Source organism: Bombus vosnesenskii, unplaced genomic scaffold, assembly GCF_011952255.1.
Source record: "Bombus vosnesenskii isolate JDL3184/JDL3185 unplaced genomic scaffold, Bvos_JDL3184-5_v1.1 scf7180000014579, whole genome shotgun sequence".
In the NCBI taxonomy this organism is placed as follows: domain Eukaryota; kingdom Metazoa; phylum Arthropoda; class Insecta; order Hymenoptera; family Apidae; genus Bombus; species Bombus vosnesenskii.
The window spans coordinates 409,290-428,513 of NW_022883531.1; the positions used below are offsets into that span (position 1 = coordinate 409,290).

The following is a 19,224-nucleotide window of genomic DNA, read 5'->3' on the forward strand; positions in this document are numbered from 1 at the left end:
GTATAACGCACCTAATATCTAATATCTAATATAAAAGAAAAATAAAATAAAAACTGTCTACGAGTGTTGGAACACTTTCGCCAGTCACTGTAACGAAAATCGAAGAAAACAATTTCGACGCGCACGCGTTAGATCGATTGTCAGACTCGGAGATAAGGCGCGGAGAGTTCTCATCTACATCGGAATACGAAAAAGGCGATAGAAGGAGTGGTTATTCATTAGGATGCAGGTAAGGAAGGCTTTAAAACAGGAGTCACACTCGTTTTGGTCGCAAAGTGGAGAACTGAACATTGCCTAACGGTAGAAGCGGGTCTAACGTTCCGGATTTCTTTTTTCGTTTGGTTGTACCAGAGTAAAACGCGTCGGAGGAACGCATCTGCTGGGATCGAGTTTGAGCGATGAGACTAGATCTTGGCTTCCATTCAACGTCAATGACTGGTTTTCATGGTGCTTGAACTGGATTCTGCGCCCGGCTGGAGCCCGTCTGCGATTAAAACGGCACTAGATCGCGATCTCCGAAACCGGTAGCTCTCGTGTACCAACGAGAATAATCCTACCGATCGATTAAAACCGACTCGTTGTTAATTACCGCGCCGCTGAAATTTTTCTTTCTTATGATTCATTGATGCCGACGACTACCAGTTTCTTTTCGACCGTACGAGTTCTCGATTAATTAGTACCCTTAATTCGAGTTAATTGGTCCGCCAGGATGGTTCTTAACTCTTCGAGACTTACTAATCAGACCCTTAAAATTTCGATCGTAAAAGCCGCAGCTTGACGGCGCTAGTTACTTTACTTGAAACATTCCAGACTTGTGTATTTCGAAATCCGGAAGATTTTCTTAACGGCCGAGTGCTTTGTACGATCGTAATTTGTATTTTAATAAATTGGCCGTTCTGGGCCTCCCGCACGATTCCAGTGATATCATTGACAAAATCCTACAAGTACTAAACCTCAACTTATCGATTATATCAACATCTTTGCATAATAGTAACAAGTTTCTCGCGATAAAGTAAACGAAGTTTTACGAGTAAAGCGCAAGACCCTCTCTGCGCGGGTCAACCACAGGATTTTTGTTCGCTGAAACGATATATTCAGTGACTCAACGTCTGAGTCACTGGTCTCGCATGAGTTAAAAATGACGGTTTTCACCGGCTATCCCCCCGAAACAACAAGGACCAAAATAAAAAGCAAACTAAGGAGAGAATCTCCAGGAACTTGGCTGGTGGACAAAGGCAGTACGCTCGAAGATATCGAACAATGTCTGGAAGAAAAAGCACGTGGTCGAAGGAGGACGCGGATGGGACCAGCGTGCGTTTGTCGCGCGCAGTCGCATCTGTCGCACCCTTTGCCACATTAAAACACAAGAGACGTCGAGAGGGCCTGGTAGGTGGGCCGACCGTTATTTACATTCCACATACGATGACGTCAATACTGAAAAAAGGGACCACGAAGAAGGGCCTGCACGAAAGAAGGCGCGCCAACCGCCAAAGTCCCACTAAGCGTTTCACGTTTGTCTCCGCAACTCGAGGAGACGGCGAGTCTTTTCTCTGGAGCACCCTCCAGAACGTTTTTCAAGGCCGATGACGACGCTGCATACACCGTAGTCGCTAATGCGATTAGCGTGCTTTTACCGTCCCGTCTGAGAGTACACGAGAGCTTGAAACGCTGTCCAGTGGTGTAAAAAGGTACACTCGTCTTCGGGGGACAAAGAAAATACGCGTCGACAAAATCTACGACAACTAGAATAGCCGACTGTTACGAGGTTTCTGGTTTTATGCTTCGAAACTGTCGATCAAATGTCTGCAACGTTTGCAGGAATAGTTTATATAAAGAGAATGTATTTGCCGAAGTCGTAGTGCCGATAGAATCTTTAATATATAGGACTATCAGCAGAGTATCGACTGATTCTGAATTATTTAAAGTTTCAGCCTGAACGTGATAATGATTCTATCTTTCAATGTTCGCCAGATGAAGCTTCGAAGTATGTTTGCGTTACTCGGTTGTGTCGCGTTTCGCACTTTGATCGTGTCTTGTCTATCAACATGCTGTCTATACGATCAGATGTTTACAAAGATATATAAGATCAAACAGTTTGATAAGAGTTCGAAATAATATCTGTGAATCGAAGGAGATACATTTTGGTCACCCATCACCCGTCTTCCTCGTTAACAATTTTTCGAGGTTGTACCAAACACTGTCGTTCAAGTCGGCAGATGTTTCCATATAAAACGATTCGAGACCATGAAACGAGAGTCGTTAGCAGCTTGTCGTGATCGTAAAGTTTCTCAGAAAACGGTCCCAACAGCCGGACGCACTCGTTGGTTGGAGGAGTCAGCTCGATAAAAGAGGCGAACAACAGTGATAGCGAAGTTTCGGTCGATGTAAACGAATATTTCTAGGAACAACTTCCGTGGTGGTATTATTACGGATAAAACTGAATCGTTTATGAGCGGATAAAAAATACCGACGCAACGCGACGATTCGAAAATCGGATTATAAGTACAAGAATGAGGTTATAGGGTAAACGGTACTTTCTTTCTAAGAGTTGTGCTCGCATCGTGAGAACGCGACGTACCTGACGCGACGTCAGGCGATAATTGATCGGGGCCACTGCGATAATTGTTGCCTATCCTGTGTAATTTATGACAGAACGGTGTACCGTGCATGGTCGTCCAAATAGATTTTGTGTATCGATATTTCCTATCCTATTTTATATTTTACTTGCCCACAGGTGACCATATATAATATTCCAATTCCAAACAAAGATATAGTCAGACATCTGGGCATGATTCTGGACAGAAGAATGACACGTAAACGACACATCGTTGATAAATCCAAACAACGCAAATCAAAATTAAAAAAATTCTACTGGTTCATTGGCAGACGTTCCAACTTAAACGTGCAGAGTAAAATAATGCTACATAAGACCATACTAAAACCTGTTTTGACCTATGGGATCCAACTATGGGGAACAGCAAGTAATTCCAACATAAAAATTCTAAGATCCTTAACAGATACACCTTAGTTTGTTACCAACGAAACAATACATCGCGACCTTAAGATACCCACAGTTAAAGAAAAAATATCCAAATTCAGTAATAGATATAACATAAGAGTTAACAACCATCAAAACCCACTAGTTACTCAATTACTTGACACGAGGGATCAGATCCGCAGGCTAAAAAGACATTACCCTCTAGATTTAAACATTAGATTCAACTAGAATCAAACATACGATAAACACTTATTATCCAAGTTATAGTACCATGCCAGAATAATTTACTTATAATTCTCAATGAGAATTGATTGCAAAATTCTTCCAAACAAATAAAAAGAATTTTATATTTTTACCACGTAACGACATAATTATTCTTGATCAACCGTATCGAGCTTCGAATTCATTCAAACGTCGTGAAAGGGAAAAATTAATAAGGAACATCGATAATTTGTAGTTGCAGATCTTAACCATTTTACTGTTTATTGAAACGACGATGTACTGTAACAACTACGCAGCAAAATTGAATATTATGCTTTGTTACAACGAAAAATAATAAAATGTTACGAAACCCAACACTTTATGCTTTTTGGCACGACCGTATCGTTTTTTCGATACTCTAATTCACATTTACAAGTGAAAACAGCCCTCGAACGAAAAGTTTCATTTCAGTAGGGGATGAAAGATTTATTTCACCAAATATTAAACAAGCAAGACCAAGAGCAAAACCTCCGAGGAGATTTCTAACTGCTTACTCGCGTTAAACGTAGCTTTTTCTTTATTTTTACGACACGTTCGCGAGAAACGAACGCATTCTATTTCGCAAGCTGGTTCTGTGATAAGTTGGGTTCCGCGTAATCAAACGAAAGTTGAATGGAGACTTCTGTGTACGTCTTCACGGCACACTGTTTATAAATGTCAGCCTTAAGCGATGTATGTCAATGCGTGTCACGCCTGGAGGTAAATCAGCCTATAGCTGAGATAGCACAGGCCTGATCGCCCCACATTGGGGGGGCCCATAGTCGCCTTTTGTTGGAACAACAAAAACGCAAGACCAGCACCCTCGAATCGGCCAAAATTGTTTCGTTAAATCGGCGACACGCGTTCCGATTCATCGATCGAACCTTTTTGAAACTACATTTCCAACGATATTTAACAATACGGTCCAATGAATGTCGGGTAATTTACATAATCAGACTACCTCCGGCTCTAGTTCTCTTCTCCTACAAACAATGAAATCCTATTACCATTCATAAATAAATTCTACGCTGATTTCTGAATCACTGTTTACATTTAACAGTCGAATCTTTGTTGAAAGTGTAGTCTATCGATAAACTCTCCCGAGGATAAATATTGATCCATCTGGCATTATAATAGCGTCTAGCCCATTCTGCTGTAATCGTATGATTCGGATTATATCATTGGAGATTTTGTTTACGATCTACAACTGATCATCCTATAGTTTTCGATGGTATTGACGTTTCGACGATTATAGAACAATCGGAGACTCGAACATCACGAGGGTTCGAACGATCGCGAAAAACAGCCAGACTGTTCGAGTATATTCTATCAATTTCGATGATCGTTACTTAACCTGGAATAGCATCTGCTTTCTCACAAGTGCACCTGATAATTATTCAAACGTTTTTATACTTAACTTTATTGCCAATACGAAATCGAAATAAGAAATCCTTGCTATTATCGATATATACGATTATTTGTTGCAACAACGTTAACGCAAACAGGTGTAATAGATAAATCACAGCAACGAAATCAATCAAATGCGAGATTGCGTGTGAACACGTTTGCCAGTATTGATGCACAAATTGGTGCCATTGGTAGAGCTATAGATGCTGTGTAGCATAACTAATCGACGCTACAGTAGGTAGCATGTGTTCGCGGTAAGCTAGCCTAAGAAAAGAAATAGAGGGGCCGAGGAAAAGAAGGGGACGAAGGCAGAAAGGATTTGTCGGAGGGCAACGACCCATCGGCCTAGTTTTAAAATCCAAAACAAACCTGGTGGCCGGCGTCAATGGTCTAGTGAGCTCAGTTTCCGTGCGAACCATAGTGCGCGTGCGCACGGGCGAGTAAACGACAAAGTTCCTCAACGAGGGAACCCTACCGCGAGTTCTGTCTTTCTCTCTTTTTCCTTCTCTACATTGGCAATACGAAACGCGCGCGCTTTTTACGAGCTCGTAAATGTTGGCGTTTCCTTTATCTACGCGGCACCGAGAAGTCGTTCGAACGATACGCGTGCGATTGAAAAATCGCCGCGCGATTTAACGAGCGTAGCTGGAACAGCACACGTTGCGCCGATGATCTTTGTTCTCCTTATTTTTTTTCTCGCCTTCCTCTTCCTTTTCATGGAAACGAGAAGAAACACGGTTACGTCGTCTGTCGCTGCCTTCTGTTTCAGAAAATTTATAACGGGCCTTTACGGCGCGCGTAAAAATACACGAGTAACCGTAACGTATTCGTGTAATTTTTGGCAAGAATTTCGAAGGAAGCCGCGTGTGCACGCGTCATTCGACGATTCGCCGTTCACGTCACGATCGTTCGCTTCAACTTCGCAGTTCTCGAAGTTTCGTGTCTCAATCCCGCTCTTGTCTCAACGAACACAAGCGCTTCTAACTCTTGAATAATATTTACGATTTAATTAAACATAATTCGCCCATGACGCAATGAGAGGCAGCAATTGTGTATACGCTATAAATAAATGTTATGTTAAAAAAATTGAAACGTACTGAGCAGAGATAGAAGGCACTCGACTGTTCCTTCATTTTATTGGAAAAAAAGAAGAAAAAAAAGCAAACATAGATTACCGTCTAAACTAACATTTTTATTACGTCTTGACTAATTATTATGTCTGATAGATTGAAAATTCGAACGAAAATATTACGTGATTTGTCTTTCTCATTTAACAAGTTACAAAGTCTGGTCAAACACGGCAGAGTTATCAATAATTTTCCCTTTCTTTTCAATTCCGGGCGTGATTCCTGGGTAGCCGTAATAACTTGGATATCGTCGAAGCAGCCGGTAGCCATAAACCGAAAATAGCGCTATAACTTCGTAAGTTATGACGTCACTGTTTTCATCCGACTCGCAAAGAACGAGCACGTATCCATTCGCGCATCGCGGATTCTTAACGTTGATCACCACTGTGGCCAGTGGTAAGCCGCGTTACTAAATTTTTGTAGCGTGATTGGAATAAGACGAGTTTCACAGAAGAAGCGCGCAAATACGATAGAATATCTCGCAAAAATTAAACGTTGCCGTGTTTCGATAAAATTATATATACATGTATAATATATGAAATTGGCGTGGCAGTGAAGACGTTAAGAAAATTGTAAGAGAATCGGGTCGCGAAGCTTGGAGAACGATAACCCCAAAGAATCATGTACGATACTCGTTTCCAAAAATTACTGGTTCGGTTGAAATCATACTGGCCGTTCCCACGTAATGACGGGACGTATTCGCGTTCCTGGAATAGCAGCACGAAACCATCGGTCAACCTGGAATCGTCTCTGTCTCCGAAGAGTTTCCTTTTCACTAATTCATAGAAGGAAGAAAGCCATAGCGTGACGGCGGCGTGCACAACGTTCACAAGCCACTCGAATTTCACCGGCGCGGCGCCCAAATATAAGGTTTCCATCAATCGATGTCGAAACGAAATTATACTTTCTTATACACCTGCACCCTTTAACGCTAATAATTTATCAATAATATTAGCAAAATGACAACTTACAAGTTATAGATTGTTCTAACTTCTTTTATATAATAAGGACACTCGATGAGGATATAGGATATTCTTTTTTCTACTATAGGTACGATGTACATAGGTATCGATTCGAACGCTGGTGAACGATGCCAGAACGACGGTTGGTTAAGTGTGTCGAGTGAGAAATTGGTCGGAAGGGTTAGAGGCGCATCAATTTTTCTACGAGGGTTCATATCCCCGCGAATGGCGGGGGAAAAAAGAATCGATTCACCGGGCAGCAACATTGATTAGCTTCGGGACGACCCGGGCCTCTCGTTTGCTAACGTAGCACTCATTATTGGCCGAAAGCACGGTTACGTACTTTGCTGCGGCTGGTCATTAACGTAACGACTGTTACGTACGCGTTCTGCCGACACACCGTGTGTACCTGTCTGCTTCGCCTTTCAATCCGTTCCCCGTGAAGCCTGATCGATACTGAATACCGTCTGTTCCGTACACAAACCAGCCTCTTTCTATAGGCCGTAGAGCTTCGTTTACGAGCGGAATTTCTTTACCATATCGAAACCAACGTCTCTAGCATGCGTCGATATCGGGAAAGTATCCCGTAGAAATTTCAATAGACCGACGCGTACAGCTTGCTACGAATCGACCCTAATCGAGAAACTTAAATGGTAAACGACTTTGGCGAAAAGTAAATTCTACGCTGAATACAGCGTTAAGTGCTGTAAAGGGGTAGAAGAGTATTTCATTCTAGCTTCCAGGGCAGTCTCCGTGAAATTGAAATTACCGCTGGACAAGCAACACTCGTTACTCTCGTTAATACGCGTACGAAGAAAATAAACGAAGAAATAAAAAAAGGCTTAAACCAATGTATCTTGTTTGCAAAGAAAATATATAACTTACCGTGGCAAGTATACAAGTGAATTTTATTTAATAAGTCAATTACGAATAGCCGATTATCCTGTTCCACGCACAGTACCACTTTTCATAAAATTTTTAACATTTCCGTTCGCGTAATTAAACGATTACCATGTCAGTTACAAGTTAATCGTAGTTCGCATAATAAAGAAAAGCAAACAGTTGCAAGGAACAAGAGTACCGCGAAGGAGACGAGAAAAAATGGGAAATGTAACTAGTATTAAAGTCATGATTGTAAATTTCACGTTCGCAGCCACGTAGCAGACAGGTATACGTCCGTAATTGCTGTTTGTGCAGCGTGGAAATTATGCTTGGCGCGGGGTAGACCGAACTTGGTATCGATTCTCTGAACGAGAATTCGCGAACGTTCTCTCGCGGGCGACGCAACGTGCCGGTGGTAACGGCCGACGGTCGGTCATTGTTCCGCAATTATTGCCCCTATCTAATCGGTGTTAGTAGCTAGAAATGGTCGTCGGCCGATTCCCGATATCTAATCGCGAAAGCTCGCGGCTCGATACGTGGGAGAGAAAGTGATTGCAGCGATTCCTCGTCGCAGCTCGAATGCCGCGGTTTCTGTTCGCAGAAACTCTCCGCCATCCTGTCTGACGCGTTAATTAGGGCTTAATGGTACCTTCTCGTTCGCTGTGCGAACGATTATCGCGAACGAGGTCTATCAGTCGCGGCGAACACGTGGCTTACGTAAGTCTGGAAACCACTCGAGAAAAGTAATGCCGGTTCACTGTAAGGAATGTTCCTAGAACATCGACCTGGTCGAATCGCCGAGACAACAAGCTCTGTGAAACGTATGATACTCTCTTTTATCCAGAATTCCGTTAGAAGACCAGATATAGACGTGCGATTCTGTGTTTCGCGTGCTATCGCACTGTTAGAAAGCAGCGAATAATACATGTACGTAACAACGGAATAACGCTCATTGTCAGATGTGTGAGAATCCTATAAGTGCAGATAAATGTATATACTGGCTCGTAAAAGTCTCTGTACACCTCATAAAAGAGCGTATTATTCCGAATGTGCTGGTCTACATCGAATCTAATAGAGGAAACTCGAAATTTCAAACTTCTATGGAACTTTTTATGCGACGACACGTTCGTGTCACGCGATACAAAAGACGAGATAACTAACAATAACACCTCGCGAGAAGATCGCAAACTTCGTACCGAGGGTCGAATAGCTCTATCAATAATAAGCGTCGTAAATCGTCGCTGGCCCCACTTCTGACCCCACGGAGAGATCTTAGAAAGCAGTTTGATGGCCGATGTTATCGGTGATCGGCCGACACTTGGCTCTCTCTTTCTCTCTGTCTGTCTGTCTGTCTGTCTCTCGTAACACGAAGAACACGGTGTTCGGACTATCCAGTTATCGGTCGAATTGTGTATACGAGCGTATCGTAAATCATCGGTGCCGCTAGATAAGATGGAAGATCACGTTTTCGAATTTAGCGGAGATCGAGTCAAGGCTTTGGCTTGCGAGTCGAATTGAGTCGATGGCTTCGAGCTACGCTATATCGTACGGTAATTGCAACCCTTTGACGAAGTTTTATCGAGATCACGTACACTATCCAGTGTCGTAAATTGACACTAAACTTATGTGTTTGACGCTGAAATTAACGTGTGCAGATTGATCCTAGAGATCGATAAGATACGTATTCCTCGGGCAAAGTAGGTCTAGCAAATTCTAGAAGATTTTTCTTTCTGTTAGACAAAAATCTACCGTGATTATTTGGAATCTAGCATATCGAAACATCAGAGAAAATTAAACAATTTTTATCAAAGATAAAAAATATATCAGAGAGAATATTTTAACTAAGAAAGGCAGAAACAGAGAAGATTTGAACTTTTCTCTAACCGCGTAAGAGGCTCGTTACCAAAGAAGCGACCGCGCGTTACGGCCGAATATTTTAATTACCCTCGCTCACGGTGTCTGGATATGAACGTAATTAAATTTACCCGGCGAGGCAAGGTGCACGGACGTTAGCATAAATCCGTTCGCTTAGCAATTAAGGCGACCGTTTTCTTCGGACTGGCGAAACAAATGTGTGCCGTGAATCACCGTTGCGCAATTAGCGTGTACACACCGCGGTTATAGCTGCCGGCGTGTACGTGCACGCGAATCTATTCGACAGACAGCTAAAGGATGCGATTTCGTTCAAGAACCGTGCAGAAAAGCACGCGATTCCTTCCATTTGATCGCGAGTAAGATACGGAGCTGTCTGAATTACCAGACTGCGAATGTTTATGCAAATTTACGTTACGAATATGTCCGAGCAAATGGAATTTAGGTAGGAATTTATATCTCACCTTCTAAATGTCGTAACAAGTACGTACTTTCTTTCGCATATTTGTTCTTATTTGTTTCATAAATTTGCGCGTTTGTATATTATGTTAGAATAAGATATACGCTGACTTTGAGTAAAACAGAGATCAGGAGGAAAAAAAATTCAGTGGAAAATTTTTAACGAAGGCACGTGTCTCTTCGAACAGTACGAACCTCAAAAACACACACACACACACCCTTAGAAACGTGTCCGCGAACCAGTCAGAGTGAGTCGTCCCGTTTGAATCGGATTTTATCCGAGGAGATCCCTGAAAAGAGGTTCGCGGTCAGAGATATCCCGGTTCAGCTGACTGAATAGCGGCAGCGCGTGAGCCTGCAGATGCTCACAAAAGGATCCAGATTGGACACGTATCTTTTCGTGCGACCAGTTTTCAAATAAAACACGTGCACACGTACGGAAGATGCAACAGCAGCATCGACAGAAGCGGGTTGACCGTGGCTTTGTCGCGTGATCGTCGCGAGGATCTCTGTCCGCTTATTTCGAAGCCGGGAGCGCATCGCACGTAACCCAGTTTCGATCTTGGCGAGCGTACCGAAGCCATCGAACCGTCGTTGGCTTTGTTGGAAACTTTGCTCGACGCCTGACAGTTTCTACCATTCGCTGCAGGCAAACTTTACAATCCGACTGAACGTTCTGTAATCCTACGACGCGCTGTCAGACGCCAGAATACGAGAATCGCGATCACCAAGAGATACGTTACACACGACATGACCAAGTTAACAAGGATTTTTCTTTTTAATTTAAGTAGCAGAATTTCCTTCCTAGAATTGTCGAAGTAGATGAAATATATAAATCCTAATAAATCCTATAAATATAATATATAATAATATAAATCCTAATAGGAATCATCAACTTTGTACATCTACAAATATCTCTCCCTGGAGATTAAAGAAGACGAATCCCCATAATGAAACATCATCTACGTTTAACGGTGACCATTCCACGTAAAAGTTATATCTTTCTGATATATCATAATCGACAAATACGTCCAAATTATCTGACAGTCTTATTCTTATCGCGTGACCCACATCGAGGCTTTAATCCAACTGCATACGCCCGCCTCAGAATTTTTTATTCCTTACAGACTTACTGTACCTATTCGTTTATCGAAGACAATCCCATATTACTGCAAGCATCGATATCCTTCCTAGGTCATTTACTCGTACCGTTCTCACGTACACGCAGAAACGTACCAGGTTTCCGATGGAAGAACGTGCGAGTCTCTCTGCTCGTCGCGGTCGTTCGGTAACGGCATACGAATGGAACGCTTGTTTCGAAAGTCGATGGACGTTACCGAAAGATAACAGCATGGGTAGATTGCGAATAATACAACGATCTAGGCAGAAATGCACTCATAGATATACGACGGCACAACGACCACGGCGTATCGAGTCGTTGTGTTATCGTTGTGCTGATAGCTGCCACTAGACGCGAGTTACGTAACACTTAGGGTCAACGTATCCACTAGCTTTATGCAATTGCATGTCGGTACGCTATGAATAGCTCTTTGCCTAGCGACGGAAATAAGTCCAGTCTATCATGAACAAATTCTAACCTCAAAAAACTGTATACATTCCATGGCTCTTTTGCGCGATAACTTATCGGCTAATAATGTCAGTAAATCGATAAGTCGCAAATTTTACTTTATACAGACTATTTCGATATTATATTATGTTACTGTTGGAATACAACGATATTAATCTTATACAGACACCTACACAGCCATTCGAACAGGACACTCACACAGGTCATACTTACTACTGTATAGAGAGTGGGGTTCAAAATCTTTTAAGGGACCATGGGTCACTACGTCTGAGAGTAACTGGCCAACTGTCAACGACCCATAAATCCTTCACCTGCACACTTTGTTAATTATACCATATCACTCACTTTTGTATTTTAAATACATTCGGTTCTGTAATTCTGTTTAATAAATATCACCTAATATTATTTCAACATAAACATTGTGTCTTCCACAGATTATTTATCTTAACTTTAAGATTAAATTCTAACAGTTACTTTTGGAACAACTTGATAATTCTTACGTCAAATGGGATAATCGAATTACTCGACATTTGGAAAATTTAGTTTTCATATAAGTTAGTGTGCCGTAACGCGAACGAAGATTATTCAAAGCGAGTAAATACTTTATCTTTGATCGCTGTTGCCGATCCTATAACATTGGCTATCGTCAAGAACAGCTCGTTTATCGAAGCCTCTTAATTGAACCTGTTTCCGCTACATGCTCGAATAATATATCAATTTCCGTTCATTGCACCGAACTCGTTTATAGTTACACGACTGGCCGCGGAATTGAATCCCGCGAAAAAATTACGAAACTGGATATGTCCGTTGTTGTTATATCTCGTTCGCGGAGAACGCGCTCATAAAAAGTACAACCGTTGCCGCGACATTTTAATTCTACAAAAGCGTACGAAGATCCCAGAAGGAAAACACGAAAAGTATACTTTTGTCCATGTCTTGCTCTAAACCCGAATAAGAAGACAATTTTGGTAACGCGAGATTGGTTGACAATGTGTTGAATTTTAAAAGGGCTTTCCTATTTTCCCCCAGAAGATACGAAATACGACTTACAGTGACCTTTCCGCGTAGTCTTCATACGTAAAAGCAAATTCTCGCGATGAAATAAAATAGCGGGATAAATCCTGTGCTAACTTCGTTATCATTCTTCGCTTGTGCGGCTAGTTGTAATCGCAAAAATCAAGAGGCGGTGAGAGAAGCGCGCCGTTGGGACGAGCAAAATTGCGTAATAGCAGCTTACCAGGCTATTGTGAATCGCGTTTAACAGAAATTGAATGTGTCGTGGAAAGGTTTCGTCTTGAAGCGCACCGCACGACAATGGTGTACGGTCCTTGTTCTCTTTGCACGCGGGATTCATAAATCACGAACATCGTATTTCTCTAACGATTCATCGTGTTATACCCGCTAGTACCCATTAGTAGAACGTGAGCGTTTATGCGTGTTAAATATACAAAAAGATATGATATTTGTGCGTAAAAAGTATGCAAACATATGGGCACGAGAAACATAGAGAATATGTGAGCAATATGGTTGATATTAATTTAATATATCTAATACTATCTACGATATTTAATAATAGATATTTAACTGTACTTTTGCAATTATTCTGGCATAATTGGGGCTATAGTAATGGTTATAATAAATTGCAAACGCTTTGTATAAATTTGCAATTGTTATCTGATTTTCAAAGTTCTTCAAATTAGTCGAAATGTACGTTATGTTATTGGCATTAGCATTTTACACAGTCCCGATGAATTATATCAATTAGTTATATAAGTAAATAACGTAATACGTTCCTGTATAGGTTCTTTAACATAAATATGCAAAGCATATGCAAAGATGTAAAATAAAAAAACATGTTTTTATAATCTTCTGTGTCGCGTGACAAATTTTTATCAAGGTTTCATTTCCCTACTAGTGCTGTGTAAAAACATGCATTTGCATGAACATCCGTAGTCTGCCCATTAAGCTACGGTTACAGTGGATGCGTGTTCTGACGAGTTGTTGTTCTTTCATGAATGGAAAAATTGAACGTATGCCTGTTATCTGTTTCACCTATGAAATATTATAACGAGTACTGTATTTTGGATATTTTATACCAATATTTATGTATATTTCCGCGTGTATACGTTATTATTTTTTGCAATTTTCAAGTTTACACGAAACTTCGCAATATACTCATAAGAATTTGTATACTTGGTGAAAACACGACCAATGCAATAATAGTTTTACACGTATTCTGGTAGTCAATGAGATTACGAATTGCAGCGTTCTATCAAGCACAGTGGAAACTCGCGTTGAAAATTGCATCTTCGCGCGAGTAACGAAATTTTCCCGGTAAACTCAGACAACAAGGCATCTCGTGGAACATTTGTAACTGCCTTCTAACGGCAAACTAATTGTCTGCATGGACCAACTTGAATTATGGAATGAAATTAATTATCGCGTAACCCTTGATATTTAGGAGCCCAAGGTCGAGAACCGTCCTCTGGCCACGTTTATTCAGACAGGGCGTGGTTGATCACAAATGGAAGAGAAACGTACGGAAAGCCTTTGTTTCCGATCAAATTATTCTTATTCTAAGTATTGAAAAAATTATGTAAGCCACGTATCGACTACCGCCGTCCATTTTTAGACAAACTGGCGAAAAATAATTTCATTCTCCCAAAGAGAAGTTTCTCGCGGCAGCATCGCGAGCCTGAATTCGCGGAACCTAAAGGGGCGCGTTTACTATTCGAGCTAGCGGCGCAGGAAAGGCACGAAGGGTGCGTAACAAGTTCGAGAAACGGGGTGAACCAGAGGAAATTCGAGAGTGGAGATATCGGCAAGGATGCGTTGGTAGTTCGAACTTATTCGTCCACACTCTATAATTTTCGATTCTGACAAGACAAGGACGGATCCAGACGGAGGCGCCGTGCCGGCTCCATCGAGAACACGTTCATTCCTCGTACAGGAACAACGAGCAGCGGCGCGTGACGTGGTGGTAGTGAATTTTACGTGGCTAGAAACTTTATGAGCGAATACGGACTACGACTGCAGAGGGAGAGAACGAGTATGCAACGAGCATGCGCAGCTTGAAACCGAAAGTGCACGCCCACCCGGGCAATGCCGCCCCTGAACCTAGACCTACACCCCCGCTTTCCAGCACCCCACGGTCAACCTGGTGCCCCCAACCTTCAAAACCCCAGCCACCGCGCGAACAGCCGCCACCACCTCCACCCGTTCACCTAGCGCCGCATGAAACTCTCTGCGTGTGTATGTGTGTGTGCACCCGGGACTTTGAATCTTTGCCTGTGCCAGCGAGTCACCCTTTCGTCACCATCGCGCTCTTCTATACTCGTACCGTTACACGTATTTACAAGGAATGAATAAGTACGCTGACTCGTGCAAGAATTTGAACAGTTACTCATAGAAATATTTTATGTACATATCCTCTATTATAAAACATTTTAGAGGCCCCGTTGCCTTGATTATTCTACTTTGCGCTTAAAGAAACATGACATAGTCGAATAAGCTAATAGATATTTTTAAGTCTAGTAATGTTTTGTAAGAAACAAACGATATCAGTTTAATTTTAACGTTGGCTATAAATTAATTAACGATAATCTAGATATATAATTAATGTTGTTGGTATTTTTTAAATGTTCAAGCGAATGATACGAAGCGCACTGAATTGCAAAACAGAAACCTACAATATCGTTTCTATTTCATTGCTGTTTCTTTGCCAACGAGTAACAGACGTCTATACGGCGACGTTAAGCTAGTTAAGGAAGGCACCGGAGTCGACGAGGAAATTATTAATCTTCGTTACTCCTTTCTCGGAAGAAAGGAAAGGCGACACAATGCCAGGGGGGCCGGTTCGTTTTCGAACAAAAGGAATTTTTCTTCCGTCCAATTGTCTCTGCCTTAGTTCCGTTCCTATCCCCTTCACGCGCGCCGTTCGAATTTTTTAATCGCGCACCCTGGCACTCCTCGAGCGCGCGAACCCAACGGGATAGGCCGTGTTCCTTTCAGTGACATCTGGTTCTCCCTGCATCCGAAAGACCCCCTCAAACGAGTCGTATACCAGCTAAAGCCTCATTCACGGTCACCGTCCTAGAAACCCGAAACGATCAAAACAACTTTTTCATGCGGGGTCCTCTCGAGGATGCTGGATTATCCTTTTTCGGATGCCTCGACCTCGTGTTACCGGGGTGGCACCCCCCTCGGTTATGGTCCCCCGTTTACCCTACGCAGTTTGCGTAAAGCCATGGCGAAATTCAACCACCGACTGACCTGGATTCCCCGTTATTCTATGCCCCTTACCACCGCGCTACAATATTTACACGGTTTCCGTCTAAACAGCGGAAATGCATTGTCACAAACGAACTGAATTCACCTCTCTGGTATCGTGTGAATATTTATGTATGCTCTCGAGATTCACAGAAGAGAAGACGTCGTAATTCTTCCTGCTTTAGAATTACGCTTTATTTAATGCCACGGTTGAGTGTTCGTCATGTGAGAATAGTCGTAAAACATCGGCCTGTCCTCCTCGTCACGCTCATGGAATGTTTCGACAAAAAAGAAAAAAAAAACGAAGTAAAGGAACGAAACGATCTTTTGTATCTGCTGTGTTTACCTCGAAGGTCGTGCTAACAGGCTTCGTAATCGTTTTTATGAGCTATTATATCCGTAACACGTATATCTCTACGCAGATAATTAGTAATTTGTGAAAACAATCGTACTGCATTTTTTGCTAAATTATTGATAAACCTATGACTAATAAAAATTAAATTACGCATCTTCCGAACATTGATTGATACGAGTACGGTAGCGTGGAGCTGCAGTTAAGGATTGCTTGACGTTATTTTGATCAACACGCGTTATTTATGGCTCATGTCGTTAGAGAATTGGGAGTCTCACGTTTCGTAACAGCTTTACGATCGCCGATAAAATTATGCAACGTAATCTAATACGTATCTCGTTTCGCTGGTGTCCCAGGAGCCAGCTCGCTGCCGCGTGCTTTTCGCTCACACGAGCACACGCGAGCTGACAGCCGGGCAAAATCGACTCTTTGTTATTGTGTTCCAGATAGAGTGTGTTCCTCTCTTGACGTGACGTCGACGCCCGTGGGAATGCTCGAAAAATTACGACAAAATTTCCTACATCCCATCGATGGCATCGAGGTCATGATTTGTCAACACTCGATAATATTTATGTGAACGATTGATGTATATATTACCAAATTTATTATTTTGTAATAACATCACGTTTACGTATTAACGTTACGTTTATTTACGCAAAACTTTGTGCTACTTTTATAATTTGGAACTCTAGAAATCGAAGTAAATAATAATTTGTACCGCTAATTTACGAGAATATCGTGGCATATCCTTTCTAACTAATAATGATCCAATCGAGTTTGTATTTAAATTTTATACTCCCTTCAATTGTTACGATTTACCACAATTGGAACGATTTCATGTCACTAAAACTGTTTACATTATCTAAAGAAAAAAAAACAAATTAAGACCTCGGGAAGCTCTGGATTCGAATTTCGCGAATCTAGAAATCACGTTGCCATCCATCTCTAGTTAATATCAATATCAGGAACTTTCGACCGCGGCGGCGATCTTTCCCAGGAGACACGTGTGCGTAGGTGTCGATAATCGCTCGCAATATGCGTGCACACGCAAACACGTGCACATGGGTGATAAAAATTCGCAGCCGTTGGCATTCTCGATAACTGTGCCTCTCCTCTTTCTTTCTTTTCTCTTTATTTCTCGCCTGTGACCAATATACTTTTTTGTAGGAACCGCGACGTCGTCGATAAAAGGGAACCGGGCAGAAAGTTCGGTAACCACGTAGAGAAGCGGGGCAACGATTTACGCCACGGATTTTTCATACGGTTTATTTTTGTACCGATGAATTCTTATTTCGCCCACCAACGACTGAAATCTCTGCCATTAATGACCTTCGTTGTAGATAAGCGGGACGCATACGATAAGAAGCGAGCGCAACACTTTTGCCTGTTATGTATCTGTGCGTTGTTTGTGCAATTCGCTTGTCAAGAATTTCGATAAACACCGTGAGAGTGAGACAGAAAGCAACGGAATAAATCGCGGGCAACGATATAGATACCGGGGGCTGGGATTTATTTATCAATAAACGCATTCACGATATTTTCAGATCGCGGACAGAACGAAGTAAACATAATGCTGTTTTCGTGCTGGTCGAAAGATGGCTTTGATGCGCTCTCGACGTTCGTTACGAACATCCAAGCGATTTCTCTCGTTACACGTAATAATCTTGAATCTTAGAGTGGTTCCAATAAGTATGGAAGTATATATGTATTTACTTACCAGCTGCGGACTACGTATTCACGTCATCGCGTCACAAGTCCAGAATAGCGTTTCGATTCCAAATAAATTTCATCGTGTGACTGCATTCTTTCTCGAACAGTTGGTACGACTGCGACATTGAAAATAACGCTGAAAATAAAACTAAATGTCAGATATGTTACAAAGACGGGACGACCGCGACCTTGGTTAAATTTAAAGATTGTCAAATTAACCTCTAAGCTTGCTTACATACCTATTGCGGGATCGTTGTCCACGAATTTTCATTCTCACGAACAGTACACACGAGTTCACGTCCACGTATATTCGAAAGAGATTCGCGATCGCGGCAGGAACGAACATTACGCTCGATGTGTCATCGAAATTTATAACGAGTACGATATTAAGGCGCGAACAGCGTAAAAAAAACTCGTGTCGCGAAAATACGGCGCGTACAGAAGAGGTTAAGTTCGCGACGCAAAAAGAACCGCGACCGTTCTCTCTAGAATTTCGATGTAATATATCCAAGGGCCAGCGGCGTAAATATTTACACCTCGTGAAACGCATACGGTTGTGTTTCATACCGGTGATCCCTGGAAGCGAGAGTACACACGAGAGAAGTTACATTCGGGAAAAACAGAGTGTAGCGAGCATGTATACACTGTCACCAGAGCAGCGTATTTACTGACCGCAAGAATACGCGACATATAACGCTTCGAAGGGAATTCGTGCTCGGTTTTTAGAATGTTTCGTGTCCTTGTTCGAAATTGTATATAGGACTACAAGTAAATACTTGGACGTACTTCTACGACAACTAGAATACGCGCAAAATATTGTACATCCGCTTATCATTGGCATGCGACCATACGTCTCGAGTTGAGTCATTGCTAATTAGAAATAGAGACGTGGAATCGGGCACGTACACTCACTGTATTACGTATTACGCTGCCAACTACTACGTCAAAGCGATAGAGAGACTCACGAAAATTTTCAACAACGTATCGTGCATATAATCGAACATCGAAAAGGTTTTCCACGTGATACGGGGTACGAGATTGTGATGTTTCCGTGGACATCAGCCAGTACGAAGCATCGAAGCATAAAAAAATAGACAAGAGTTCAGTTTCCTTCGTGCCGATCCACGAACGCCATTTCTGACTGCGTTAATTCAACTCTGTCTCTGGGTGTTTCCTTCCGAGTCGTTCAACCCGCTTTCCCTTCGCAAACGAGATTCGGGATCCGGTAGAAGTGAATTTTCAATTTACAGAGCATTATCTCGTTACGATTTCTGCGTAAGTTCGAGAGATACGTCGACTCGCGATAGTATTCGTGGCGCAAACACGTCCCCTTGCACGTACGCGTACACCCGTATCCA

The 19,224-nt window shown here is 42.1% G+C and overlaps 1 long non-coding RNA gene across 1 annotated transcript in view; it reads right to left on the reverse strand.

The window, feature by feature from the left end:
* The window catches only part of LOC117240286, a 122,089-nt gene extending 103,301 nt beyond the window's left edge, over positions 1-18,788 (reverse strand). The window contains exons 1-2 of the long non-coding RNA XR_004494648.1: positions 18,106-18,788; positions 17,874-18,002 (exon numbers count right to left, since the gene is read on the reverse strand). This is a non-coding gene — a long non-coding RNA (uncharacterized LOC117240286). The remainder of the gene's footprint in view (positions 1-17,873; positions 18,003-18,105) is intronic.
* Between the last annotated feature and the right edge of the window lie 436 nt (positions 18,789-19,224).